The sequence below is a fragment of the Musca domestica genome, unplaced genomic scaffold (genome assembly GCF_030504385.1).
Source record: "Musca domestica strain aabys unplaced genomic scaffold, Musca_domestica.polishedcontigs.V.1.1 18, whole genome shotgun sequence".
Classification (NCBI taxonomy): Eukaryota; Metazoa; Arthropoda; class Insecta; order Diptera; family Muscidae; genus Musca; species Musca domestica.
In genome coordinates, this window is record NW_026712238.1 from 12,400,596 (window position 1) to 12,410,416 (window position 9,821).

Sequence of the window (9,821 nt, forward strand, 5' to 3'; positions counted from 1 at the left end):
TGGGTTTGTTATTTTTTACTCAGTTTCACTTATTCCACTCTCATGTGTTTGTGTAAGTGTGCTTTGGCATTCATAGCGACTTTTGTTTTCATTTGTTATTGTTTTTAATTTATTTTGTTTTCTTTTTTTTTTTTCTCATTCGATTATGCTTAGCTGTTGTTTTTATTTTTTTGTTGTTGTTGCTGCAGTATTTGGTGTAATTAAAATATCGTCCATTTATAAACAATTAAGCCGTGATAAATAGCGTTTAAGAGATAAGATGTTTTGGGGATTTTTTTGTGGGAAGGAATATTTTTGTTGTTTTTTTAGTTTTTGGAAAGAAAGAAACAATTAAAAAATGATTTGCAATTGACCCAATTCGGGAAAGCTGACAAAATTGTTATGAAGAAATTACCAAATTGTTGTTTTTTAAAGAGAAAACAACAAGTCGAGTTCGGAAAAGAGCAATATCGATTACTCGATCTGGTACCACCCCCATAAAAGGTCAACATTTTCAGAGAAAATAATTTACCTTATAGAAGATGAAAGGATCATCAGGTCCTAATATTTGTATCTGCGTTAAGTCAGGTGAAATTATCGGTCCACTCCATCAAGTACCTCCCCCACAAAGGGTCAACATTTTTAATAATTCAAGTTTTGCACATCTCAATATTTTCACCAACACAAAATATGCTATATGAAATTAATAGAACGAACCACTCCTTCTTGTACCTCCCCCACAACTTGTCAAAATATCATAAATTATAAATTAGTTCTCAGAAAATGCGAAATAAGCTACCGATTCTCTTCAAATTTCACACATCCCACACATATTTTTGTTATGAAAAAAGAATAGGTCGAACAACTTTTTCTGGTATCTCCCCAATAAATAGTCCAGATTTGCAATAACCAAGAAACTCATAAAAAGCGAAATGAGTATCCGATTGCTTTTAAACTCGGCACCTGTTAATATTTATTAATAAAAGATGAGGTGCGAATATAATGGGTGAGATAAAAAACTGCAACAAAGTCAAAAGCCATCATTTTTACATTTTTTTTTAAATTTTATTGAATGAAAACAACAAATGTCGGAAATAGCATCAAATTTTAGAATAAGTTTACATTTGTTCGATTTGATCACCTTTGGCACGAATTATGGTCTTCAGACGGCCAATGAAACCGTCACACCCTGCCTGAATGTTGCTCTGATGTATTTTGGCCCGGCGAAGCGTTTGCTTGAGGTGATCGATACTTTGTTATTTTTTAGTACCAACCTTGCTTTCCAAAATACTCCAGACACAATAGTCCAACGGATTGGAATCCGGAGATTTTGGTGGTCATTGTGCGCTGGAAATGAAGCGAGGAACCTCATTTTGTAACCATTCCTAGGTGGCTCGTGTTGAGTGCGATGGTGTTGAGTGGTATTGGAGTGTCCAAGGTCTGCGACCAAAATGTTTGTGTGCCCAAGGCTTTAATACACCCTCCAGAATATTTTCGCAATAATATTCTGCATTTATTCTAATGCCATGGTCGATTAATACAAGCGGAGAGCGACCATCGGTTGTTATGGCGGCCCACACCATCGCCATGGCCGGCGCTTGAGTTCTAGTGGCCAACCGAAGGTACACATTTTCCGCTGACCTCTTTGGCAAGTAAACACGATCATTTTGTTTGTTTACAAACTGCAGAACAACGAAAAAACTAAATTCGGCAGTTCACCATTCTCAGCCAAGCGAAGCAACTCTTTAGCTCTTTTGAGTCTACTTTCTTTCTGTTGCGTAAGTTCTACCACTTTTTGGAATTGGAATTTCAATGGCTTTATCGCTAGCTCATTTTTCCATATTTGCCGAATGGAATATTGTTCAGTTCACGAGCCATTTTGGGGCCACGGCGACGCGGGTTTAGATCAAGTCGCTTTTTTTACTTTTCGAACCATTTCTGCTGATGTTGGTGTTTTCTTCCGTCCACTTCTCGCTCTCCCGACGTCAAGGGCTACGCTACCAGTATCACAATAACGAGCGATGGTACGAGACACAAAAGGTGTATTCACATTTAAATGCTGGAGTGTTCTAACGATAGCCACTTGTGGTTTTGCAGCCAAATATAAAGAAATCACCCTGTCAGGCTTGAATTCCATCACGAATAACAATTTTTCTGGAAAATTCTCATCAAAATGCTTTTGTACACTTGTAAACAATATAATGAGCTGTCACTGGAATAACTTTAACGCAAGATCTGGTGTGAAGGTGGGATACATCGGTCCTTTGCTTTTGGTACCTCCCCCAGAAAGATTTCAAAATTTTGAATAACAAAACGTTCATGAAACTCGAAATAAGCACAGGATTCTTTAATGTATCCCAAAAATTTTTTTTTCAACACAATATCTGCAGATGATAAATATCGGTTTATCCCTTCTAGTATCTCCCCCACAATGGGTTAACATTTTGAAGAAACAAAACGCTCACAAGATGCAAAATAAACACAAATTTCACACCTACCAATATTTTTTAACAACGCAAGATCTGGTATGAAGATGGGATATGTCATCCCACCTCTTCAAAAATGTATATTCCGAGGTGTTTCAAACTGAATAAGATACTAAAACGTAACCTCCACCATGTTATACATATGGAGGTTATTTTAAGTATCTTATTCAGTTTGAAACACCTCGGAATATACATTTTTGACTTCATGTATACCGACATAGTCCGGATGAACACAGGGGGCCGATTTTGTGATGTCCGTCAGGTGTAGATCCGGTGTAGATCCAGAAAATACTTCTGTTACTTATATCTCCTTGCCTGTCTTTGTAATTTTTCATTGACACCATAATCTAAGCTTTCCAAAAATATTTGTAACATACAAATATCCACAACCAGAGCATAAACCAAATTCTTCAGATCGATAAATTGACAGATAAGATTTTTCAAACCAATAGCAACAAAGAATCATGCACATAACAGACACACTCACACACATACCTACACAATACAGATAAATTTCAACATGACATTCATGAGCTGGATAATTATGAGGTGATTTAGGGAATTAAACTGGAAATTCTATTCATCGCAACGTTGTCATTGGCAATACACCACATTGACATCATTACAAAACATTGCGGTGCGGTATGGTGCTTCTTCCTCTTGATTCTTCAAATAATTCCTGAGAATTTTTTCCCTGTAGCTATGCCCTTTGAATGTGACCACCATCATGACGATGACGACGACGTCGTCGATGATGATAAAGAAAACAGCATTTCGTTCATCGCCATCAAAAAGATGTCTAAAACAGACGTACGTGTAATTCTTGTTTATCACAAACTCATCAATTTGAACATTTCTCATTGCAATCATTCAATAGAGAAAGAAACTGAAGGAAAAAAAAACCAGCAACAAAAACAAGGAAGCATTCACTTAGCCTAGCTGGCTATCTAGCTCGTTGGCTGGTCGGCCAGCAAAAGAAGACTTCACTGCCGACAATTCGTTTCATTTTCATTCGAAATGAGGCAAATGAAATGTAACCATGACTAGGTAGGCTGGCTGGTTGACTCACTGAGATACTTTGTATCCACCGCATATAGAACAAGAAGTAGTATCTCGCCTTAGAGATACTTGGAGATCGTTGAATATAGTGTCTGCTACTCCTCCCCGGCCATTCGGCCAGCCATTCATTCGTCCATCCATAGACAATCTATTAGTGGCCTAATCAATTAGATTTCGTAAAGAAATTTATTGAAAATGTACGAGCATTTCATTTCTACACACTCTACAAACAAACATCCGAACGAACGTCCACTGCATATTTTGACTGACACACAAGCAAACGGCCAAGCTTCGTACATACATACATACGTACGTACAAGCGTACTCGTGTATCGTCGCTAGGTGTATCCATCTCTCGCCTCGTAATATATGTAGACTCACAAATGCAAACACAGAGTGACGCCGCATTTTGTCGTCTACTGACCCTGAAATACATTTCGTAGATACGTTCGCTCTTACTTGTTTGCAAAAGATTCAGAAACACAACGGCACACACAGCCGAACTCAAACCCACATCCGTAGCCAACAATGCTCAGCTATAATATTCTCTCTCGCACTTATTCTTTTCATTTCACGTTCATTTTATTTAGTGCCGGCTTTGCTTGCCCGGCTGTTTGGCAGACGGACGGATGGGCGGACTGACTGACTGCCTGGCTCACTGACTTGTTACAAACAAACAAAAACAATCAACCGTACTAAAAACTGAACCCCGAACCACTAAACAACAACAATAAACAACCAATATACAACAAACATGTGCTCTATCTACTGTTCGGCGTGCTGGTGGGAGGGGGTGTGGCTGGCGTTCGGAAGATTTCGCTCACTTTTGCTTCTGTTGTTGTGTGGAAGTTATGGTAGATTCACTCTTTCGAGTATTGGTTTGAAAGACAGTGGGTTCAAATTCCATGTAACAAATCTACGAATCCGACAGTCGACATATATGGAAGGCCTAAGTGAAGGTCATATATATATGGAAGACCTCCCAAAGGTCTAGTAAACATAGAAGCACTCTCAAAGGTTTAGTATACATAAAAGACCTCCCAAAGATCTTCTATGAATAGAATACCACTTAAAGGTCTTCTATACATAGCAGACCCTCTGCAGATATTCCCTCTAAAGGTCTTCTAAACATAGAAGACCCCCAAAAGGTCTTCTAAACATAGAAGACCTCCTCGAGCTCTTCTATAGATAGAAGACCTCCACTAGCTCTTCTATAGATAGAAGATCTCCTCGAGCTCTCCTCGAGCTCTTCTATAGATAGAAGATCTCCTCGAGCTCTTCTATAGATAGAAGATCTCCTCGAGCTCTTCTATAGATAGAAGATCTCCTCGAGCTCTCCTATAGATAGAAGATCTCCTCGAGCTCTCCTATAGATAGAAGATCTCCTCGAGCTCTCCTATAGATAGAAGATCTCCTCGAGCTCTTCTATAGATAGAAGATCTCCACGATCTCCTCCATAGATAGAAGATCTCCTCGAGCTCTCCTATAGATAGAAGATCTCCTCGAGCTCTTCTATAGATAGAAGATCTCCACGATCTCCTCTATACATGGAAGACCTCCTCGAGCTCCCCTATACATGGAAGACCTCCTCGAGCTCCTCTATACATAGAAGAAACCTTCTCGAGTTCCTCTATACATAGAAGACCTCCTGAGGGTGCTGAGGATCTTTTCTATGTAGAAGACCTCCTGGGGGTCTTTTCTGCGAAAAAGATCTCCTCATATTCTTCTCTGTGTAGAAGACCTTCTAATGTTCTTCTCTGCGTAGAAGACCTACTAATGTTCTATCTGCCTAGAAGACCTCCGGAGGGTCTTCTCTGCCTAGGGGACCTCCTTTTCTTTGCAGAAACCCTCCTGAGGGTCTTCCCTGCATGGAAGACCTCCTGGTAGTCCTTTCTGTGTAGAAGACTTCCTTATGGTCTTCTTTGCGTAAAAGACCTGCTAATGTTCTTCTCGGCGTAGAAGACCTCCATTCTTCTTGGAAGACTTCATAATGGTCTTCTCTGCGCAGAAAACCTCCTGATAGTCTTCTCTGCGTAGAAGACCTCCTGGTGGTATTTTCTGCGTAGAGGACCTCCATCTCTGCCTAGAAGACCTCCTTTCTGCGTAGAAGATTTCATAATGGTCTTCTCTGCTTAGAAGACCTACTGTAGATTTCATGCGATAGTAGACCCTGTCTACATCTCCTGGAAACCACTGTGCTGCTCTACGAGCCCCCAAAAGCATATGAATGAATGACTATTTCACCTACTGAATGACGTTAAGACGCGTCAAATGATTCGACGTCCGTACAGCAATTTAGCTCAGCTCAGAGACTGACTGTTAGCTAAACAGACAGCCAGCCAGCCAACCAACCAACCGACCATCCAACCATCCAGCCAGTGCATGGCTGGCTAAGTACCCATAAAAAATGGAATTTATGTCTTTTGGTTTCTTTTCGCTTTAGTTTAGTTGTTCTTTGGCTGCTCTCGCTCGCTCAGTGAATTTTGCGCTCTTTCAATGATTTGGGGCCAACGCTGTCATCGTCGTATGCCAAACAGGCAGCCGGCCAGCCAGTCATTGAACATAGAAGCAGTGAGTGAGTGAGTGGTTGGATGGATGGTTGGTTGGTTGGTTGGTACGTGTTCAGCAGTTGCAGTCAGTGCGGCAGAACGACCGACCAACCGTCGGACTATCCATCCATGGTGGCTTGGGCCCGCTGCGTTACGTTGTGTGTTCATGTGATTATGGGATATTTTATGGGTTTCTTTTAGCGTCATTTTTCGGGCTATTTTTCTGTCGTTACTCTTCTATTTAGCCTAGCTGCTCTTCTCTTGGTGTGCAGCTAAGAAGGCATTTGTTGTTGTTGTTGTTTTTATTTTTTATTTGTTTACATGCAAAATAGCTCACAATTATCAGCTTCGCTGAGAAGCAGCATTTCAACATTTCCATATCGAATTGGGAATTGTTTCATCAAAATTCAGAAATGAATTCAAAGGCATAGCGCAGGGCCATAGCAGAGCTATTGAAATGCATAACACCTCCGATATGGCTTGAGGAATTTTAGATATTTTTTGTTTTTTCAAACAACAAAAACATATTATGTTGAGGAAATATAAATATCTGTTAGATGAAAAAAAAAAAAAAAAATACAAAATCAGTATTAGAGACTCACACTCGAAAAACATTCCAAGTCAATCCCAGAAACAATCAAACAAAGGCATTTTTTTCTCTCTCGTTTTTTTGTATTTTATTTTCATTTTATTATTGCTGTTGTTGGCTAGTCAATTGTTTGTGTCTGTTTTTTTTTTTTTAATTTTATGTTTTGCCTTCTATGCAGGCAAGCGCCAAGCCATGCCAAGCCAACAAACAAAAAACGAAAAGAAAAGAAAAAAAAAACACATCCAACAAAGCGACGCTAACGTTCGTCGACTTTGGAATGGAATGCGAAGAGTTTCCGTAAAAATTATGACATACAAATTTCAATTTCATTGAAACGGGACAAGGTGAGCTATTCAATGCTGTCGTTGTTGTTTTTCTAAGTAGGTGGGTGGTTGGTTGGACGGATGGGTGTATGTGAATGGGAGGTTTGTTGACTGCCTGCTGCCATAGCTAATAGCTCTGGCCGTTGACGATGATGATGATGGTGACGGCGATGTTTGCGACTAGAAAGGGAGAGTGCAAAGTGGTTTATGTCAAATTGGGTTATACAAGTGTATATGGTTGTATGTGTGTGTGTGTGTCTTGTACTATTCATTATTGTGACCAAACGGCATGCTAGTACAGATAGTTAGGTACTTGCTATGTACATTCTGTAACTTATGCGGATCATTAGCTAATAAGCTTAATATTGAAAGCTCATGGATAGATGGCAAGCGGAATAAATGAGTGGCTATTTTAGTTGTTTTGGGAATAGAAATGATTTGCAGCAGATGGACATTTTAAGAATTGTGGTTTGTAAACTATTTTTAAGTGGCTGCTGGCACTCGGTAATGTAATTATGGTAAAATTTTGTAAAAAAAAAAACAAGTAACAAAGCTGTAAGTTCAGCCAGGCCGAACTTTGTATACCCTCCAACATTTGGTAGAAATTTGGCAATTTTCAAAAACAATCAAATCCGTTAAAAATCCTCTTAAAATCTTAAAAATACCGAATGTAGCCGTATATGAGGGTCTATACGGCGACGTGGACGTGCATAGGCAACTTTTGTCAGCTGGGCTATTACAATATTCAAATGCGAAACTTGAACAAAATCTGTTTATAATGTAGTTAAAATTATCAAAATACCGAATATAGGGAGGTACCATGGTGGTTATAAAACGAGGACCTGCACAGACAATTTTCTGTCATAGGCTGTAGTATTCATTGCGAACTTCAAATACAAAAATTGAAATAATTCCGGTACATAATGTCGCTAAAATCATCAAAATACCGAATATCGGGAGGTACCGTTATGTGGGGGCTGTAGAAAGACGTGGACCTACATGGTCAATTTTCAATACCAAAAGTGCAGCAGACATAATACACATTTGAGTAAATGTTTATTTCGTTCGGAAGCTAGAGTGATTTCCACAGACACACGGACATTGCTAAATCGACATAGAATTTAATGCTGATCAAGAATATATATACTTTGTGTGGTCTGAAATGTATATTTCGAGGTGTTACAAACGGAATGACAAACTTAATATACCCTCCATACTATGGTGGAGGGTATAAATATCTTTTCCTAAGAATTATTTTTTTTAAGGAACACTTAATTCATATTTTGTCTGCAATGGAGATTAGTGAGATTGAAGCTCATAATATATGCAAGATCAAACATGTTTAGATGAGTTATACGGCCTTCACAGCTCAAAAAGTTTTCTCTTAGGTTTTGCACATCTAATGTTAATTGTGCCTACCAACAAGAGTTTTCGAGAAGATCATAGAAGACTTTTAGGAGGACTTCTATACATAGAAGACCTCCTAAGGTCTTCATGCTCTGTACCATTTCCGTCCGTCTGCCCATATATTTTTTTTTTGGAAACAAAGTACTGGTCGCATTCATTGTCCGAACGAGATGAAATTTTGCACAAGTCATTTGTTTGGCCCAAGAACGAACCCTATTTTAAATTGGAGATTATCGGTCAAAATTTAGATATAGCTCCCATATACAGGATGAGATAAAAAACTGCAACAAAGTCAAACCCCATACTTTTTACATTTTTTTTAATTTTTATTGAATGAAAGCAAAAAATATTGGAAATACCATCAAATTTTAGAATAAGTTTAGATTTTTCCGAATTGGTCACCTTTGACACGAATTATGGCCTTCAAGCGGCCAATGAAACCGTCACACGCTGCCCGAATGTTGCTCTGCGGTATTTTGGCCCACTCTCGGCGATGCACTTGCTTGAGGTGATGGACACTTTGGTATTTTTTAGTGCCAACCTTGCTTTCTAAAATACTCCACGCGCAATAGTCCAACAGCTTGGTATCCGGAGATTTTGGTGGCCATTGTGCGCTGCAAATGAAGCGAGGAACCTCATTTTTTAACCATTCTTGGTGGTGTGTGATGGTGCTAAACCCAGTTGGAAAGTCCAAGGTCTGCGGCCAAAATGTTTGCGTGCCCAAGGCTTTAATACACCCTCCAGATTATTTTCGCGATAATATGCGGCATTTATTCTGATGCCACGGTCGATTAATACGAGCAGAGAGCAACTATCGGCTGTTATGGCGGCCCACACCATCACCATGGCTGGCGCTTGAGTTCTGGTGGCCAACCGAAGGTGCACATTTTCAGCTGACCTCTTTGGCAAGTAAACACGATCATTTCGTTTATTTACAAACTGCAGGACAACGAATGTTTTCTCATCGGAGATAACCAAATTCGGCAGTTCACCACTTTCGGCAAAGCGAAGCAACTCCTTAGCTCTTCTGAGCCTACTTTCTTTCTGTTGCGGTGTAAGTTCTTGCACTTTTTGGAATTTCAATGGCTTTACCCCGAGCTCATTTTTCAATGTTTGCCCGATGGATATATGTTCAGCTTACGAGCCAATTTTTCGGCCACTGCGACGCGGTTTTCGATCAAATCGCTTCTTTAGTTTTCGAACCATTTCCAACCAGCTGATGTTGCTATTTTCTTCCGTCACTAACGTCAGGATTGACTTGTGGTTTTCCTGCCAAATATAAAGAAATCACACAATCACGCTTGAATTCCATCACGAATAACTTTTTGTCTGGAAAATTGTCACCAAAATGATATTGTACGCTTGTAAACAATGTAATGAGCTGTCACCGGAATAATTTTAACAGCTGTCGGACGAGTGGCTTAGAAAT